Below are 18,573 nucleotides of genomic sequence, written 5' to 3'. Positions count from 1 at the left end.
TGTCGGCGGATGCGGGTGTGGTGTGTGGTTCGATCTGCGGAAGTCGTGGAGGGTCTGTGAGGGATGTTGTGCATGGGCAGCGGGTGGGTGGTTGGATGCTGGGGTGTCGCGTATTGACGAGGCGGGTAGCAGTCGTGTGAGTGTCCCGCGTGTGCGCGTTGAATGCGGCACGAGTGGGCAGCTCGTCGAGGCGTGCGTCGAAGCCCGCGCGATCGGAGAGCGGCGACGATCCGGTTGTATGCGAGAGAGGTAAGGGTGCGGAAACGTGGATCGAAACCGGTGACAGCGAGGGCTGCAGCGCGGCCCCGGGCACAAACGCAATGCGCTGAAACGTGAGGTGGGGAGCAGGACTGCACAAGGCCACCGGTTGAGATCGTCCTGGTGGCGGAATGGGAATTAGAACCGGACGTGCACGGCACAAGTATCGTCGTGTCCGCCCTGGCTTGGAACCGAGAATGTTGGAGATAGAGCAGGAAGTGTTGCCGTAGTGAAATCGTGAACGATCGATTGCACGACTCCGGACGGCACGCTTGATCGTGCCGCACCCCGACTTCAGTGACTGACGTCGGTGACATGCGTGTGACGATGGTTCCTGTCACCGGAAGCTGGAACCCAGGCTGTGCATGCGATGAGCAGGATCGATAATCGGGACAGGATGAAGCTGTTAATGGAGCGACGTGAAGCGTATTCAAATTTTGTCGACGGGAATAATCGGATCACATTGGCATCGATTGCCTCGGGTCAATGTCGACAGCAACAACTTGGGGGGACCCTATTCCTGCCGTGTGCACTGCTCAGGTTGAGCGACGCAGTCCGTCGCAAGGACGCACCTTGGGTCAACAGAAGGGTAGAGGATCATGGGGTCTTGCAGGTTTCAGCAGTGGAGTCTCGTTGACCACCACAGCCGCGGTCACGACCTTCGCCAGGTTAAGCGCATCGAGGTGCACGTTCACCATCCCCGGATCTTCCTGTACAGTAAACCCTGGACGCTGGTGTGGAGCAAGCATTTTGCAGGCTGAGATGCACCTGCAGGGGACTTCACAGCGGCGCCGTTGACGCAGTGATAGGCGGGGAGAGTCGGGCTGAATAGCCTCGGCAGCACCAGTGTGTCCGCCGTAACCGTCAGCGAGAGGTCGGGTTTGTCATCCACGTCCGCCACGGGGTCGCGACTCGTGCCGGGAGTGACAACCCAGGACGTGGAGAAGTAGCTCACAGGTGCGTTGCAGGCAGCACAGCAGGCCTTGGACACGAGTCACGAGCACGGGACAGGAAGGCGTCCGAAACCGGGTAATGGAGGCGTTTTGATGAGGAGTGGTGCCAATGCAGCGCGTACGTTCTGGGAGCCGAGCATGGACAATGAGAACGTTAGACATCTAGCGTGGAGGGGATGGTGTTGATTTAGGAGAACGCTATTTGTTCTATAACCTCCGCAACTATTGTGCGTTCGTGGCTTGACTGTTGCTCTGGCTACCACGTTGGACTGCCGCTGTGACTTGCGTTTTCATCCTCATCCCTCGTGCTTGAACTCCCGTGCGCTTGGAACCCTGGTTGTGTCCCTACAATTAGTCGACTGAGACGGTGCCGCGGCATGTCATCCCTCAGCCATGCCTACTGAATGTGTGATAATCCAAGATCCCCTTCGGTGTTCTCTCATCTTGTGTCACCTTAGTGGGGTTGGGGGTTAAGGGTTTTTGTCTCAAATGGTTCCAATTGTATGGGATTTGGACTTTAAATAGGACAGCAATCTTTTGTTTCAGTTGTTTTGTATGTATTGCATCTACTGTGTTGTAATTTACACACCTGCTTTGATATGAGAAGGAATGAGAAGGTTTTATTAGAATTTAGGTTTTGGCCTCCATGGTCAAATTCACACAAAATCAATAGAAAATGGTTTCAAAACCACCAAAGACACAATACAAATACCAAAAACGACAACAATTCTCTAGAAAATGGAGTACAAAAGCATGTAAACAACAAATAGATGACAAAGTTATGGAAAAGGAAAAAATTTGATTGCATTTCTCATTTTACTTCACATTTTGTCATTCTATGCACCTATCTTCCATCAAATTGTAGTGGCATCAACTCAAATGAGTCACTAAATCCCACAAATTGAAATTGATGTATTTTAACATATTGTTTCCATATTGTATTGTGATGTTATCTTTGAATTAGGAGAAAACTCAGTTAAATAATTATTAGCACCATTATTGTCATACATTAAGGAGGCATGGCCATGGACAATAACGCCTTCCATTGCTTTAGTATGATGAAAACATCCTATCATTGTTTTATTTGTAATGTTTGTATCTTCCACTTCAAATGGTTGTTGCCTATCTATTTACTACATTATTGAACTATTAGGTCCTTGAAAGAGGACTCCCTATTCAAGATTGCTTGCAATGCCTACCAAATTTATCATGTTGCAACCAAGATAACTTTTGCCTTTCATATTGAGCAAAATTATTGTTATTTAGCGAAGGTGCATTCTTCTCTTTTGCTTGAGATATTAACATGTTAAAAGGATTTGATAAATAATGGTGGACTAACTTCACATTTTTTTGACTAATTAGAATGTGATCTTTGTAGTATACTAAAACCTTTCCTATAGAGACTATTGTTTGTGTCTCGAACACTTTTGAAGTAGAAGTATATTACAAAAAAGTAACAAGTTTGGTCTAAAACCTTAAAAACTCTAAAACCTTACATAGGTGAACTAGACTAGCTTTTGCGTGTATTTGATTGTGGAGGACAAAACCTAAGTTCTAATAAAACCTTCTCATATCAAAGTTAGTACAAATATTACAACATTATGGATGCAATTTGTATAAAACAATTGAAACCAAAAACTGGTATCCTATTTAAAGTCCAAATCCCGTAGGATTAGAACCATTTAAAACAAAAACCCCAAATCCCACTAAAGTAACATAGGATGAAAAAGAACATTGGAGGGAATTTTGATGAGTCCCACATCCAATAAGCATGGCTTAAGGATGACATGCCTTAGCAATGTCTTGGTTGCTTGATTGTAGTAATATAGCTAGTATTTTGGACATAAACAAATTTATGCACAAGGGAGGGAAGAGAGGATTTATTGGAGCAAAGACGTTAATTGCAGCAATTATCCAACATGACAATTGTGGCTGTAATCAAGCTATAAATGTAGCATCATGAACCAAACTATAGAATAAATAGTATTTTCTGTTAATTTGGATGTTAATGAAAAAGAGTAAATGTGTGATGTTGTATTGTAGGAGAAACAAGCCTTGAAAGAACAGGTAGTAGCCAAAGACGATGTATTTGATATAAACTTTGATAGGAAAATCATATAACTATAAGAACTTATTTGAACAATCTCAAATTAGCTTGTTTGCTTACTTTATTAGCCTATGGATTTTGTAGAAGAATTTTGTGTCTCAAATCATAATTATATGTTATTCAATGGATTGTTAACTGTAAGGGGTTTGGATTAGGGAGATCATTTTTCTAGCTTGGTGTTCTTCTCAATTAGAGAGTAGAGAGTTGAATTTGTAGTGAAATAGATGCATATGGAGTATACAACTTGAAGAAGTATCAAATAAGCATATTATATAGTTTATTGAATCATTTCTACTTACCATTTTTTAAATTTAGGACAAAGTAGACTTTTGGTGGAGGATTCTTTTTCTATATTATTTTATTTTTATACATGATCTTTTTGTAATTTACATCTATTTTAATCAATCAATGTTAAAGCTGAGAAACGATTTCTAATAGTAACTAGTCAAATAGTCATAATATCAATAAGTGGTTTGAAAATGTATATTTGCACATAATATATTTCATTGATTAATTGAAACCACCTATATATTCAAGTAGAGTAGAATTTGGAAAAAATTATAAATCCTATTGAATAGATTTCTAGACATAGCTTCTTACAATGATATGGTGCTTTGTATTTTAACAGTCATCAATATGGTGGTTATGAGAACCTTAATTTTATGATAAAATAGAATAAAAATTAATAGAAGCTAAAAGCATTAATTTGATTAAAAGAATAGAATACAAAGGATACAATTAAGGTAGTTAGAATAGAAAGATTAAATAAGAAAAAATGGAAATATAAAATTTTATAAAAATATTGCATATTGAGTTTCTTTGTAAACGAGGAAACAAGAGCCTTAGATAGGATGGTTGAATGACTTAAGTGATTTTCAGACCATCAAATCAAATGCTTCTTGAAACAACTTTCTATGACTTTAGAAGTCAAGGTAGATTAAGAAATAGGTGGATCTGATAAGAAATACCTGATTTTGGTTTTTAAAATTAAGATGGATAAAATAGTTTAGAAATTAATATAGTATATATGTTAGAAAGGTGGCATTAGACTAGGGCTCTACATTCTTTATGGCCTTCTATTAATGATCCCCCTTAAGAAATTTGTCGATTAAGAAGAAGAAAATAATATAAATATTGAAGTTTTCACATTGAATAATGTCAAATTTTGCAAATATCTTATATTGGGACTTTGATATGTGAGTATTGTAGAACTTGCTATCACGGTCATAGTACTTGATATGATGTACTTGTCTTCTTTTGCTTAACAACTTTTATCCTTTTACTAAGATTTGAGAAGGTTGAATTGACTAATATTTGGCTAAAAAGTGAGAGAGGTGATCTCAAGCTTATCTTATCAAGGTAGTAAAGTAATACATATTAAGTTGGAATGTACAACAATTTTGTAATATAATCTAGTATCATCAAGACATTAGAATGTATTGCCATAGTAGTACTATAGAAGAATAGTAAGATCTTGTATGACTTGCTCTAAAGATAGGGGATGTATATTCTTTATTTTGGAGTTATGAAGAGACTATGGTATTTCCACTATAATTCTTCATTAGACTTATAAGAGTAATTTCAGCAAGGTAAGAGAAACAAAAAGCAAAAGTTTGAGTTAAAGCAGCCATGGATAACAATAGTAATAAAAAATATTAACTGCCTATCTCTACAATCTAAGGCCTAGGTAAAAAATAAAATAAAATAAAATAACAAATTTGGTTTGTTTCTTTGGTAGAAATATAAAGATAAAACTATATGTGTTGATTGAAACCAACTAGTATGCAATTTTTTTGATGTTGAAATCAAATTTTTAAGATGATCATAATTTAAGAAGAAAAATAATTTAAGTTATAAATTCCTTGAGAGAATTAAGGATTGATGTATCTAAATTATAATGGATACTACAACCACAAGAAGGAAGACTCATAGGTTAGAAAAGGGTAAAATGTGGTGATCAAATGCCTTTTTTTCCAAAAAAATCCAACAAAAAGAAAAATCTTCCTTTTGAAGTAGAGATGGAGGAAAAAGAGAGCCATAATGTTGGAACTCACTTCTCTTTGGCTTATCAGACTAGATCATCAAGAAAACAATCTTGTGTCTTCTTTAAGCATATTAATCTCCTAGTTTCTACTAATGAAGAGATCTTTTTTTTCCAAGTATTGACTTGAGCATTTGATACCATTGTCAAAGATCCAAATTGTTAAGTTGTTATCAAAAGAAGAAGACAAAAAAAAACGTTTTAAGGATGAACTCAAAATCTTTATAATTCAATTCTACAAATTATTTTGAGAGACATTTTAAGAGTCGAGAGGATTAACTTAGATTGTCAAAAAATTATCCAACCTATAAAAAAATAAGAATTTTTATTTTAGGAGGTATGGATAATAAATTAAATATCTTTTATTGAAATTTAAAAATTTGATTAATTCTAATATACGAATTTAGTTTTATTTAAGTAAGTTTTTAGATATGATGTAATTTTAAATTTAGAATATTATCTTGGCTACTTTAGATAATATAATAAAAACCACATAAATATATAAGAATTAAGATCAATTTTTCAAAAAGATTATTAAGCACGGCAAAGTCTAAGAAAAAAATTTAAAAAGAAGTTCTATTCAAAGTATGCTATCTCAACAAAATAAAGTTCTTCATCAAATTTTATTTCTTTTAGAAAAGAAAGTTCAAAAAAAGAGTAAATGTAATTGACTTAAAAAAGTTGAGTTGCAAAATTCTTAAGACTTTAGAGTTAGTTAAAGATAGATGTTAAGTTTGAAAATAAAAAATTAATATAAGGAACCAAAGTTGAGAAGGCATTAAAAGCAATTATTAAAGCCATAGAGATAATCAAGGTCAATTTAGCTAATACTTACATAGCTTGAAAAGCTATAATTTTAAATTAGTATTATATTATGTAAAAACTAACCTAAAAATGTAGTAGATATTCAACTATAGAAGGATTTGATGGTACCTTGAAGTTTAATTTATAATTACAAATAATTCTTAAATTATTTAAAAAACACAATTTACCAACCTTGAATAATCTAAATAAGCTTCTAATTATCTAATTATATTATATCAATCTTTAAAAATTCCAAGATATATCTTATTACACTCTTATAAATTCGAAATAAATCCTAGGGGATCTTAACATATTCTAATCAAATCTCAATTAAATACTAATAAAATTCTTATCATTTATATCAATTTCTAATTAAATCCTAGTGAAATCGTAATCTAATCCTAATTAAAATCTTATAAAATCCTAATAAAATTTTAATCAAATCACAATTGAATTCTTATAAAATTATAGTCAAATATTAATAAGTTCTAAATAATTTCAATCATATTCTAAAGAAATATAAAAATAAATTTTAAAAGAATTATAATCAAATTCTAATTAAATCTAAAAAAAATATTAAAAGAATTATAACCAAATCTTAATCAAATCTTAATCTAATATTAATAAAATACTATTAAGATTCTAAAGAAATCATAAAAAAATCTTAAGGAAATCAAAAAAAAATACTAAAGATAATTTTAGAAGAAGAGCTATGAACAGATAAAAAAAACATATTAGCAAAAGTAATTTCAAGTTAAATCATTGATGAAGAAAATGAAAAACCTTACAGACTTTAACAATGTAGTTTCTAATATCACAATCATAGTTATCTTTGAGGTATAAAAACTAATTCTTATAATAAGGTTAAGACTTCTTAAAAAATGAAGTAAAATTTGATGGAATTTTAATAGTCATATTTTTAAGTTGGAAAGAAATTCAAATTATCAAATATGATTTTTTGATCAACTCTTAAAGCAAAAAGCTAATGTAGTTTTTGGACAACTACTTTATAATAATATATGATATTAAATTTTATCAAAAAAAATTTATAGAGAAAAAAAAAATAAAGTACAAATTCTCTCTTGTGGCTATAAATTTTGTAACAGTAGAAGATTATGGAGCCTCAAAATTCACCATTGATATAGAAAAAATTTCAATTACTAATATCCTAATTGGTAGAGGTTTAAGAATCAACAAGATGCTAGAAGAAACCATAGACAACCTTGAGTATAGTTTACTATCTAGCACTCCAATTCCATCGATCCCACTTGCATCCCGACGCGAGGACTCCTTCGAGATTGAGGAAGGTGATCCACCCAACCTCTCCTTTTGTCACCTCACTACAAGTTGCCCTTAGGCATTGAACAAGTCTTAGCTTTTAACGTAAGAGGTGCCTATTTCAGTCGCTTACACCTTCCCCCACTTCAACGAGGTCAATGTCCTCATTGATAGTGATAATGCTTTTTGTAGGATAATCCATCCTTTTGAGGGACAGAATTCATTCCATTTGGTCCCTCGAGCACTCTTAGCACAATTGGTACTCTCATCACCCAGGTAGTGTGGAAGCTCTCTTTTCTGCTTAGTTTTTTCTTTCGTTCACTTCTAAACTCTTCGGAGGAATCTTTCATATTTTACTATTATTGAAGTAGGTCGCTACCCCTTCTCATGTTCTTTGTACACCTCGCCTCCAGCTTTCCATCACTTTCTCTCATTAAGTCACTTTGAATTTTTCACACTTCCGGATGCAAGTTGAAGAAGATCACTCCTCTTTAAGACTTACCTCAATTTTCAAACCCCTTAACTCAAGCCCACCTCACTTTACTACTCTTTCTTACCTAAAGAAAGTGGTTTGCAATCACCCAGCGAGTAATCTACTTAGAAAAGCCAACCGTTTAGGCTTGGTTGCTCATGGTCTTGTATCCGCCTCTTATAAGCTTCATGAAAGTTATCTCTCATGAAGTCTTATCGAGCTGGAATCTTTTCAAAGTTGCTTCCATGTTGAGAAATCCACACCACTTTTTTCTATTCTTTTGCATAGGTTTCCTCTGCAACCTTCTTCCTCCCTACTAAAGGGGAGATGCCCTCATCTTCTTGGTACGTCATGAGATTATGCATGTTGATTCATATTTATTAGTTCTTCAACTGCTTCTATATAGACCTCCCTTGTTTGTACTCTTCTACTTTCTTATTGAAGGCTGTAATCAAATCTTACACATGTCTCAAGTTTTGCTCATTAATCCACTAAAATTCATGTAGCAGATAGCCTTCGAAAGTACATAGATACTACACTCTCCTAACATCAGTTCATTTCTTATCAAGTATTGCCAATACTTGATCCATGGTTTGGTTCCATACCTCTTTTTGCAGTGGGACACGTGCTTTTTCTTTGTGGAAGCCTTTTTCATCTGCCACAAACTTTTTGAGAATACTCACATAGAAAACCGGATGCCATTTTAACCTTTTGGGGACGTCTAACACATAGACATTTTTATGCAATATTCTCTCAACTAAGTAAGGCCCAGTCCATTTCTGGATCCACTTGGGAGTGAGATGTACGGAGCAAGTAAGGTTATTTGTATTCAACCAAACTTGGTCGCCTCACCTAAATTGCATGTCTCTTCTATGCTTGTTGGCTTATTTCTTATATTTACTCTAAACTGCTACTAGTCTCATTTTGGCAGTGTCCATGATGGCTTCTCTTCACACTATCCATTTTGCTCCATCCATTGAGTACAATCTCGAAGTCAGCTCGTCTCTTTGTTTGACTACAATCAAGTTGATTGGTTTAAGTGTCTCAAATCCGTGGGCTATTTGGAATGATGTGCTACCTAAGGGTTCATTTTGAATCGTGTTATAATTAAACTTGGCTATGGGTAGCCATTTGAGCCAATCTTTGTGATTGCTTGCCACATAGCACCTTAGGTACATAGAAAGAATTCCATTAATTCTTTTTGTTTGGCCATCCCTCTGAGGATGCCATGTTTTTTTGAGAATCAACTTAGATCCTAACTTTCTCATCACACGTTGCCAAAATTACATCATAAAGCAGACATCTCTGTCTCTTACAATCGAGTTTGGGACTCCATATAACAATCCAAGAGTCAAAGAAGAGACTCGTTGTGAACTGTGGTGCTGTCTCCAACTCCTCTTTGGAGTCCTTCGAAAACATCTCCATTAGTGTGAATCTTGCTATCTTACTGAACTTGTCCACTATGACTAAAATAGTGATGACTTCTCCACACCTCACCAAGCCTGTTATAAAGTCCAACGAGATATCTCTATAAGGCATAGAAGGAATAGGTAGAGGTTCTAGTAACCCTGTCTTAACTTGTATTGAATGTTTGTTCCTTTGGTATACCAAGAAACTCTTTATATATGCTTCAACATCATCCTTCAGTGATGGCCAGTAATATCATCCTTCAGTCATATCCCTCAAAGTGGCTTTCATGGTTCTATGTCCCGAATACGGGGCGTCATGAACCTTGTAAATAACTTTCTTTCTCCACTTATCAACTAGAATGTAGAGTCGTGTTTGTTTGAACCAGATCAAACTATCTTTGATTGAAAAAACTTCCATAAGCCTTTTTTGCTCCCTGAAGGTTCTGGTACTCGAAAACGCTTTCTTGATCTCGAGCGCATCCTCGTCTACTTTATAAGCTTCCTTTATGCCTTTAAAAAGAGGAGAATCATCACAATATATAATGATATTGAGTATCATGGTGTTATGTAACTTTGCTTCTAAGAACTCTTCTCTCCTACTTAGTGCATCAGGCACGAAGTTGTCTCTTCCTGGTTTGTGTATCAATTTGATGTCCATCGAAATAATTACATCATATCATCTTAATTCTTTTGGAGTTATTTATAATTTTGACGTAAGATATTTGAAGAAAATATTGTCAGTATATATCTTGGTTGTCCTATCACTCAGGTAGTGTTTCTAAGTCTTCAAACAATGCACCACTGCAAACAATTCCTTCTCATGAGTTGGCCACCTCAATTGGCTACCACTCAATTTCTTACTCTCAAACGCCATGGGCCACTATTCTTGCATCAGTACTCCCCCAATGACAAAGTCACTCGCATCCATGTGAACTTTGAATTCTTTATTGAATTGTGGATAGCACAATATCGAACTGGAAATCAATGCTTGTTTAATTTCTTTGAAGGATTTGCTAGAACGGCTATCCTACTTAATAGACTTGTTTTCCTTCTTCAACAAATTCGTCAAAGATCCAGTGATCTTTGAGAAGTCCTTGATGAACTTTTGATAATAATTCGCTAGTCCCAAAAATGAATGTACACCTTTCTGCGTTTTGGATTTTTCTCAAGTTTGGATCGTCTAGAACTTTCTTAGATCCGACTTAATTCCTTCTTTACTAATGATGTACCTAAAGAATTCTAATTCTTCTAAGTAGAAGACACTCTTCTCTTGATTTACATACAATTGGTTTTTACTTAGCTTTGTGAGCAGTGTTCATAAGTGTCTTTGATGCTCCTGTTCACTTTTGGAAAACACCAAAATGTCGTCGATGTACACGACTACGAATTCATCACTCTCTTTATAGAAAATCGAATTCATTAGCGTGGTAAAAGTTGCTGGTGCATTACATAAATCAAAGGGCATTACAACAAACTCGTAGGAACCATACCTTATCCTACATGCTATCTTTTCCACGTCCTCCTGTATAATCATTATCTCATAATATCTGCTCTTAAGATCAATCCTGCTGAAACATCTACTTCCACTTAGTCTATTCAACAAGTCATCGACTCGTGATAACAAGTAGTTGTTTTTCACAGTGATTTTGTTTAGAGCCTAGTAATCAATAGACATGCTCATTTTTCCATCTTTTTTGCTCACAAACAGGACTGGGGCTTCGAATGGGGACTTACTTGGTTTAATATACTCTTTTTTCAACAGCTTGTTCAGTTATTTTTTGAGTTCCTTCAACTCAAGTTGGTTCAATCGATAAGATGCCTTGCTTGAAGGTTGTGCTCCTGGAACTAGTTCGATGCAATGGTCTACCACTCTATTTAGTGGCAATGCTTTTGGTAATTTCGTAGTCAAGTCATCACGAAAATCTGGCATTAGTTCTTGCACTAGTTTTGAAGCAAATAAAATGGTTTCTTTCTATCCTTCTTTATTAATGACTTTTTCACTTACATCATTACAATCAAGGTCACCACTTCTCAAGTGTAAGAAGAACTATTCTTCCTCTAGTTCACCTTGAGTAACGAATACAATTCTCGATTCATACAATGTTGGGCGGTTAATGAAGGATTGTCCAATGATGTTCCCTTGCACTTTCAACATCACTACATACGTTTCTGGGTTCCATCAGAGCTCCACTTCATATCATTCCAGAAACGTGTTACCTAAGACTACATCTATTCTATTAAGGTAGCAGATTGTGAAGTCTTCTTGAAACCTCTAGTTTCTCGCTTGAAACTTCACGCCTTTTGCAATCAAGCAAGATATCTCGCCACCCTTAGCAAAAAATACATCCACTTCCTTGGTCAACTCTTGAGTCAGTGCTAACCTCTCAGCGTATCTTGGGCTCATAAATGAGTTGGTTGCGCTTGTGTCAATCAACATGGCCAATTCATTATTCTCTACCTTAGAGTCTAGATAAACAAGTTTCTTATGTAGATTGATAAGGGCTAATTCCTCATCTGAATTTTTTTTTTTCAACACTATTCGAGAGCTAGGTTTTGAGTTATCAAAATTTTGATCTATCTCAATCTTATGTCAATGAATATTAAGGATAGTTGTTACCTTTTTTGCCACTTCCTTATTCTTATAGTCATTGGCATAGTATTCCCTTTGTTGGTACAGGAAACATGTCACTGATGCGTTTGTCCTCATCTTTTTTGAACTGCTCCCTTGACTTTCTTTCATCTTAGGTTTAGAAAAGTTTGGGGTGGTGTCTTCAAATTTTCTCTTAACAAACAAGGATTTCTTGTGAAAAGGCCTAGTTCCATCATGGGGGTTGATTTTTTCTTCCCACATTCTAGTCATCGCACTCATCTCATTATGATCTAGCCCCGATTCTTCCATTTTCAATTGCGATACTAACGCAAAAGCATCATTGAGATTAGTAGGGATAATTTTTCTCTGCCAATATCTTCTTCTGGTCGAGACACTTAGTCCATTATAAAAGAAAAGTAACAAACATTTCTCATAATCTAACTGAGTCTATGCCAATTGGTTTTAAAAATTGCCAACATATTTTAAAAGTGAGGTTTTGCTTGTTTCTTACTTGAGCTTAAGTAATTGTAGTCCTTCTATAAAGTTCTACCACTTGCTTTCAAATCTCCCTATCAGCTTCTCACAGACTTCACACCAAGTGGTTTCTTTGGCATAGTTAGGATTAGCTTTGATTTCTCTATCAAACCAATCTAACGCATTTTCTTCGAGCAGCGCTAATAAAGTCCTAATTTTATCAATATTTTCTTTCACATTGTTAGCCAGGTGACAATATTCCACTTCCTTCAGAAACCTCCTGGTAGTTTTTCTTTGCTCGGTGCCCCGCTACTTTCTTGGTTGATCCGTCTTTGCTCGATAGGAGCTCGACTTACTCTTTTGACTTTTAAGCAGCAATTCTTTCCTTACGTTTTCTCTCATCAATAAATCAATCAAGAGTTGGTTCACTTCCATCTTCTTTTCAAATTCTCAGTTATTCTCTTCTATCATTTTCGAAACAATTTTCTCGACTTCAAGTTAGGACATGACTTCCTGCCGCTCTATCTGCGAATCCGTCGGGTGGTTCAAAGTTCTGGATGTCATTTGTCTTTGTGACCTCGGGTTTCTTCTCTCTTGGACACTCATCTCTTCTTTGCTTATCCAAATCAGAGATTCTACATCAATTGTCAGTCCTTCTGCGATCTCTTCCACATCTCGATGGATTTCTTCGCTGTCTCTCTCAAAGTGGCTCAAATTCTCTTTCTTAAGTGCGGATTACTTCTTAACCAATTTGTATTTTAGCTTTGGGTCCTGACTTACTTGGCCCTCTAACAAATCTCTTTCCAAATCTTGTTCTTCATCGAACCATTGGATCGAAGCTTTTGTGGTCCTCTTCCCCATTCTCTATAGTTTCTTACTGACAAAAGGTTCAAAATATCTCGACTCATTTACTTCTTACCAATCCCAATCTTAATCGCTCTGATACCACATGTAACGTCGCCCCTATGAGATCCCTTTAAGTCTCTGAAAGACATTCCTTACAAACCATGTTACAACCGAGTTAACACAATGCGGAATTGTTATAGACACACTCTCACTTGTGCTTACTGCAACTTGCACTGTCCATCTGACTGCAAGTGAGAGAAACTGAGTAATCCCATTTGATGTAGCTTGAGACGCAACACCTTGAATCCTCCTTGAGTAGGTGTCTACTGTCACTCTCGCAATGCACGTGGGCGGCCAAAATCACTTCTCGTCTCCCTCGCTATGTTCCATCTTTCCTACTAATAACCATCATGTGGGCAACGTCTGAAGGGACCAAGAGGTCACTTCCCTCCTCATGTTCCTTCAAGACTAGAGAGACTACTCGCACTCACTCTACCTACTAGTAGCGCCACGGGCATCTTATAGCGCACCCGAGACTTGGAGCGCTCCAATTCCATCGACTCCAATCGCATTCCCACGTGAGGGCTCCTTCGAGGTCGAGGAAGGTGACCAACTCAACCTCTTCTTTTGTCACCTCACTGCGAGTTGCTCTTTTGTATTAAATAACTCTTAGCTCTTAACATAAGGGCTACCTATTTCAGTCCCTTACAGCAAGGTTGGGACACGAGTCACTAGCATGGATCAGGAAGATGTCCGAAACCTGGTAATAGAGGCATTTTGATAAAGAGTGATGTCAATACAGCACGTATGTTCTGGGAGCCGAGCATGCACAATGAGAATGTCAGACATCTAGCGTGGAGTAGAAGGCATTAGTTTGGATGTCGATGAAGAAGAGCGAATGTGTAGTGTTATTTCTTTGGAGAAAAAATCCTCATAGGAATTGTTAGCACTCATGTATGATGTGTTTGGTGTAAATTTTTATTGGAAAATCATGCAATTATATGTCAAGGACAAGAACTTGATAAAAAAGTAATTCAGACAAGTGAGCCTTCATTCAAAGAAAGGTAATAAAATATAAATAAATAAGTATGTATATTGAAAGAGAAACTAGAATGGCTATTGCCAAAAGACAAGAAAATTAGAGACCCTTGAAACTAGACTAGAAGCAAGAAAGGAGTTCACAAGAGTGAAGAAGGCTTCACTCTTGTCTCTATATATACTATCTAACTAGGGGCTACGTGGCGACATTCTATAGAACCTCCAATATGTGTTGACTTTGTAGGACACATGCCTTGACTTATAAGGCAAGTTTTTCTACGTGAGGGCCACATACTTAGCTTAATCTTCAAGCTAACAACATGTGTGGCACATGGCTAACTTGTTGATCATGTTTCTAATCCAAAAAGTCAATTAAAGATACCTATGAAGTCAAAGCAGCATCTATGAAGCTTCTAGAAAGCTTCCATATTAAATACTATAGAATTAACTTACTTTTACCTACTTTTACTTACTTCCACCTATTTGTATATGTAATTACTAGCTTACATGAGTATGTCCATGACATTACCCCCCCTTCTAGGAACTAGTTCCATAAGGAGCAGTCATCATATGTTGAGGAAATCTATGATGCGACAAATTGTATTTGCCACATACTGTGATCTTTGTTCTCTTCGAAGATGATTGATAGGGCCTCTCTACCATCGATAGTGTCCCATACCAGGGCGAGAAGACCACCCAATTATTTGAACATTGTTAAGGCCTTCATAACTTCCTTCGAATAGAACATTTGGAATACCATCAAGAGTTGTTCCTACCTCTAGTAAAATCACCAAACATCGGGAGTCCCTTCCCAAATCGTGATACCAAATGTGTTGTATCTCGCCATCTATTCGAGGAAGAACATGTCGTTCTTGAAGATCTTCATCTTAATTGCATTGTCTTGAAGGTTGTGACAATTGTAATGTCTCGTCCGATAGGTCAAAAAATAAAGGCTCTTAAACCGAATCCGCTGGTTGTTGGTTCTCCATCTCTTGAGTGTCACAACTACAAAGAAGCTACAAACAAGGATTGAAAGTAGAATGTTATCATGCTTAGATGTTGTTTCTTTTATAAAGAAGGTTTTCACCTTCATTTTGATGGATGTCATTGATGAAAAGCCTCCGCCGCCTTTGTTGCATTTTCAAGATTCTTTATTGGCTCCCATGTGCATTCACTAATATCATATCCACACCAATGGACAAAATATTCCAATTTATTTCGATGTTGTCTTAAATCTAAGTCTTCTTTTACTTCAAATTCTTCATTATTGTCCACTTTTATAGGAGGAGGTGGAGCTTGTCGTCTTCTTGGTATGTCCACTATCTTGTATGGTTCAAAAAAAGACACGTGGAATATTGGATGGAATTTCATTGACTCCGATAGATGTAAATGATATGCAACTGGATTGATTTGTACAGAAATAGAAAATGGTCCCAGCCTTCGATAGTCCAACTTGTCACAAGGACGAGTGGTCTTGATATTGTGACAAAGTAGCCATACCTTATCAATCAAGACGAATGGTAGTTGTTCATTTGGATAGACATCCGCATTGACCTTTTGTTGTTCTTGAGCCTCTTTTAACTACGCCTTCATCGTTGCATGTAGCTTTGATAAATGAATCGCCAAATCTTTCGCAACAAGATTATCAACTTTTGAAAAGTCAAAAGTATCAAGTCATGGATGATAACCATAATTAGTAAAGAAAAGTATTTGTTTTATAGAAGAATGTACCATATTATTGTAAGCAAACTCTGCCAATGGTAAAAGAGTTATCCAATCATCTTATTGGTAATTAATGGTACATCCTAAATATTACTCCAAAACTTGATTAACACGCTCCGTTTGTCCATCAGTTTGAGGATGGAATGCCGAAGATAGTTTTATATCGACTTTAAGAATCTTGAAAAGAGTCCGCCAAAATCTTGATACAAATTGAGTTCCCCTATCTAATATAATATCCTTGAATAATCCATCATAGCGATAGATATTGTCAAGAAAGAGCTTAGTTGTTTCTTCACTTGTGATAGATTTTGTACATGGTAAAAAATGTGCCATCTTGATAAAATGATCTACTATCACGAATATAGAATCATAAGAACCTGAGATTGGAAGATCCGTGATGAAGTCCATAGAAACAAAAGACCATAGTTGTTCAGGAATGGATAATGGCTGAAGAAGTCCAAAAGATCGATGATGAGGAGTTTTTGATCTTGAGCAAACATCACATGATTGTACAAAATCTTTGACTACCTTCCATATTTGAAGCCACCAAAAATCCTTAGATATCAGCTCCAAAGTCTTATTATGTCCAAAATATCCTGTTGTTGAGAAGTTGTGATGAGCTTGAAGAATACGTTGTCGTGTTGTAACACGAGTATACAGTGAAAATAAAAAGAAAGGGGAATTTTATTAATATTCAGTTACCTCGAATATTGGGAGCATCGACCAACTCCAGTACAAATACTGAGTGGTCAGGTTCAGTGACTCCGTTACAGTTAGCCGGGGCATACTGGAATGCCCCGTTCGATTCCAATAACGGGAGTCAGCAGGAAGACAAGGACCAATTCACACGACGGGTTCGAGGAGCCAATTGGATCCAATTTCGATAATCCAATCCGGGTCCTCTTACCCAATATGAGACCTGTATTGGTGGGGCAACCCAATGCAGTCTAGTTACGGGAAATCCAGGTCTTACTACGGGTCTTAGCCAATCTGACGCGAGGACCAATTGGACCCAATTACGGGAACATCCAGGTTACTACGGGCATCCTTCCCAATATAGGACCTGAATTGGTCGGGCGACTCAATGTGGTCCCGATTACGGGGTTCGATTCTGTTTCAGGCTGTCCTGTTCTCTGTGCCGTCTCAAGGAACGTTGTTTTCGGTAAATGGATTTCTTAAAGGTAAAAACGGAGGAGAAAGCTTGGCGGTGAGAGCCAATTTCGGATCCAAGCTTGAGGTGGGAGCCAATTTCGGATCTAAGACGGAAGATTGAAGAAATTCAGAGGATAAGGTTAGGGGGGAGGCGAGTTTTTTTTTCAAGCTTCTGCAAGGTTACCAGTTCGGGTTTTCATGGGGGGTTTTTTTTTTTGAAGATCAAGGAAATTAGAGAGAGGAGCTTCATGCTTCGGGTCGGGGAAGGAAAGACATAGAATTTGGATTTTTCTTCTTCATAGAGTTTTGGGAAGACTGAGGCAATCGCGGCTGAAGTCAGTGTTGTAATGGTGAATCAGGATTTTTAAATAAAGTGGGTTTGAATACTCTTGACTGTTTTGTAAAATCGAATTACGTCTGTGATTGAAGGATTAAAGGGGTGTCTATAGGATTGAGTATGCGGAGTGAATGAAATTTATTGGGTTAATCTAACAGGACAGTCAGTGGATACAAGATCGTAAGTACAAAGGGGTATTGAAGATTAACAGTTTGGGTTGTTCGGAGTTCTCTGTAACGTCTAGAGACCTATCGGTTGGGAAAAAAAAAAAAAAAAAAAAAAAAAAAAGACTTCGACAAGCAGTCGAAGAGCATCCGTATAGATTTACGGTGCATTGTTGCAGTCGTTTATATTCCAGCAGTCAAAAACTGATAGTCTGCGTGACTATCGGCGAATCTCCATACTACCTTCTACAGCCAGACGCCCGGCGCGTTCTCGAGCAGGAAAGCACGTAATACGATAAAAGTAGTGAACCCGACGTGAAAGCTTGAGGTAGAAGGTATTGGATTTCGGTTGATTTTATCTTTATTTTTTATGGAAAACGAAAATAAAAATTTTGAAGGATTTTTGGGAGAAATTTCTGGTGGGGAGTCTTCTAAAGGACAAGGTATGCACATGGATCCGTCTATTGCTAGTTTGTTTCAAGCCTTCTCATTGTCAATGCAGCAACAGCAAAGTAATGATCGAAAGGAAGCTTTGGCAACCAAAGCATTGCAAGCAGTGGTCAATAAAATTGATCAATTTGATGGGAGGAATATTTCAAGGTATTTAAGATGTTATGTTCGTGAAATGGAATTAAATCGGGTTTCTGAGAAGAAAATGGTTGCACTATTTGGACTTACCACGATACCGGAGATAAGGGACCACATTACATCGATTACGGATCGTTGTGGGAATTCATGGGAGGATTTTTCACATGCATTGAAAGACGAATATTTCTTGAAAGATGTTGATCGCGTTACTAAGAAGCTGTTTCTGGGATGGATTGAACGGCCCAATAAGAATTTGCAAGCAACAGAGCTACTAAGGGAATTTGAGAGGCAGTACTCTCAATTATCGAAGGTAGAAAAATTGACATTGGAGCCGAACAAA

The sequence above is a fragment of the Physcomitrium patens genome, chromosome 21, assembly GCF_059467195.1.
Source record: "Physcomitrium patens ecotype Gransden chromosome 21, ASM5946719v1, whole genome shotgun sequence".
Lineage (NCBI taxonomy): Eukaryota > Viridiplantae > Streptophyta > Bryopsida > Funariales > Funariaceae > Physcomitrium > Physcomitrium patens.
The sequence above is the reverse complement of the archived record's forward strand: the minus strand, read 5'-3'. Positions refer to the sequence as shown.